At 52.3% G+C, this 2,625-nt stretch overlaps 1 long non-coding RNA gene across 1 annotated transcript; it reads left to right on the forward strand.

The window, feature by feature from the left end:
- Positions 1 to 390: 390 nt before the first annotated feature.
- LOC132346063 (uncharacterized) lies at positions 391 to 975 on the forward strand. Its single transcript, XR_009495771.1, has 2 exons — positions 391 to 506; positions 660 to 975. It is a non-coding gene; the product is annotated as an uncharacterized lncRNA (long non-coding RNA).
- Positions 976 to 2,625: the final 1,650 nt, after the last annotated feature.

Genomic DNA, 2,625 nt, shown 5'->3' on the forward strand with positions numbered 1-2,625 from the left:
TGCACATGACCAGTTCTGGGGTAGCTGTGAGCTCATAAACTGGCCCATGTGATAGCCCGCCCCTGACTGCCCACCTTGACAGTTGAGGTCAAGCCAGGGAACCCTGGTTCACCACGCTATGCTACACAGCCCAGGTGAGTCTTAGAAATCCAGAGGCTCTGCCTGCAGGGAATGGGACTTCCCAGGGAGCATCCACGTCAGGTTCACCTCCTGGTCTTTGGACTGAGTGTCCACCTGGGCTGGGAGAAAACTTTCTATGAACACAGGGGATCCTCTGGCTTCCCACCTGCCCTCGGGAAGTTGAGGGATTCACCAGAATCCCCACACCTTGAGGTTTTTTAACACCCTAATGGACTGGGTGGTAGAGATGTCTGTTTCTTTTTCTTTCAGCTTCTCTTTTTATTTGGATTCTGTTGTTGTTTCACCTTTCTGAGTCTGAGAGGTACTTTGTTAGCACACAGAGGAACGGCTTCCTGAAGAGTGTCCATTGTCTTTGCAATCAGATGGTAAGTGGTGACTACATTTTTTCTTTCCCAACAGACCTTTTTCTTGTCCCCAAGAGAGCGGCTGTAGCCCTAGCGTTCATCGTCAAGAGAAGTTATCATATGTGCTTGACTTTCCACTTGCCTTTTCTGTTTTTGCTTTAAAAATTGCCACAGGACTTCCCTGGTGGTGCAGCGGATGAGAATCCGCCTGCCAGTTCAGGGGTCAGAGGTTTGATCCCTGGTCCAGGAAGATCCCACACGCTGTGTGGCAACGAAGCCCACACTCCATAACTACTGAAGTCTGAGTGCCTAGAGCCTGTGCTCTGCAACAAGAGATGCCACTGCAATAAGTGAGAAGCTTGTGCACCCCAATGAAGAGTTGCTCCCACTTATAGCAACTAGAGAAAGTCCTTGCAAAGCAACGAAGACCCAATGCAGCCAAAAATAATACATAAATAAATTTATTAAAAATTGCCACAATTTTTTACTTTCTCATTTGCCAGAGGTTGTGTTCTCCAAGCTCAGATGGGCTTCCTGAATTCAGTCACACTTCTTGTAGTTTTTCTTTTTCCCTCTTTTTTGTTGCCCCGAGGCATGCGGGATCCCTGATCAGGGATGGAACCCACAGCTGCTGCAGTGGAAGTGCAGCCTTAACTACTGGACTGCCAGGGAAGTCCCTTCTTGTTTTGATGAACTGTGGCCATGTTCTACAATTTTGCCATGTTCTAAACTTCTGCCTTTCCCGGGGCCGTTTGCTGCAGTGAGTTTTGAGGATGTTTCCCAAAGTTTCCGCACACTATGAGGGGATGTTGGACCAGACAGCTCTGCTCCAATGGTTCAGTGCAGTTCAGTCGCTCAGTCGTGTCTGACTCTTTGCGACCCCATAGACTGCAGCACGCCAGGCTTCCCTGTCCATCACCAACTTCCAGAGTTTACTCAAACTCATGTCCATTGAGTCGGTGATGTCATCCCCTTCTTGTCATCCCCTTCTCCTCCCATCTTTAATCTTGCCCAGCATCAGGGTCTTTTCTGATCAGTCAGTTCTTCGCATCAGGTGGCCAAAATATTGGAGTTTCAGCTTCAGCATCAGTCCTTCCAATGAATATTCAGGACTGATTTCCTTTAGGATGGACTGGTTAGAGCTCCTTGCAGTCCAAGGGACTTTCAAGAGTCTTCAACACCACAGTTCAAAAGCATCAATTTTTTGCTGTTCAGTGACACTCAAATGCTAGCCAGGGCCAGATCCATCCTCGGAGAGTTCACGGTGCCTTCAGCGCCTGCACCCTCCTGCCTCCGCTTACCCCCTTCTCCCTCCTGCCCCCTGCACTTGCATCCTGCAGCTGCCTGGTGGTCCTTCTCTGGCTCCTTCTGCCACCCTGGGAGAAAGCGTGCTTCCTGCCTGAACTTGCCATCACCTCCTCCTCCTGTCCTGAGGCCCCTGGGTCCAGCCCCCTCCTCTCCGCTCATTTCTCTCTGTCCTGTGTGTTTTGCCCACAACAGTTCTCCCAGTCCTCAAAGAGTTCTGTTGCCTTATCTGCACTGTGGGTTTATATCCGGGCCTGGTCTCTTTTGAAGTCACCTGCCCCTGAGCAGCAGGGGCCAACCTCTGGAAGCCCGACTAGAGTGGACTCTGCCGCCCCAGTCTCCCCTCTGCCCCCAGCCCTTCAGGTTCTGTCTCTGCTTCTGGCCTGAGTTCCTGCTAGGCTCCCCCTGGGGCCCCCTGTGTCTAGGTAAGTGTCACTTAGGTACCAACTCACTCGCAGAGGGCCAATGACTGCCAGCCTTATCCCGCCTAAACCAGACCTCCAGGCTCTCTGAGTCTCCCTGCAGGTAACCCCCCTCCCTCACCCAGGTCAATGCCCTCCCCTTTATGAAAACATGGGGCCTCTCCCGACAGCATGTAGGACCTTAGTTCTCTGACCAGAGATTGAAGCCTCATCCCTTGCGTTGGAAGGCATCGTCTTAGCCACCGGCCTGCTGCGGAAGTCTTGGGTCAACGGCCCTTGGGTGGAGTTTCCAGATGGGGTCCTCAAAAGGAGTCTGGTCAGCGATGAGAGGGGCCAGCAGGCCGAGCAGCGGGAACAGGATGGGCCAAGAGAAGCTTGGCTGCCACCTGGGCTGCCACCTTGGCTGCCCCGAA

The sequence above is a fragment of the Bos taurus genome, chromosome 1, assembly GCF_002263795.3.
Source record: "Bos taurus isolate L1 Dominette 01449 registration number 42190680 breed Hereford chromosome 1, ARS-UCD2.0, whole genome shotgun sequence".
NCBI lineage: Eukaryota > Metazoa > Chordata > Mammalia > Artiodactyla > Bovidae > Bos > Bos taurus.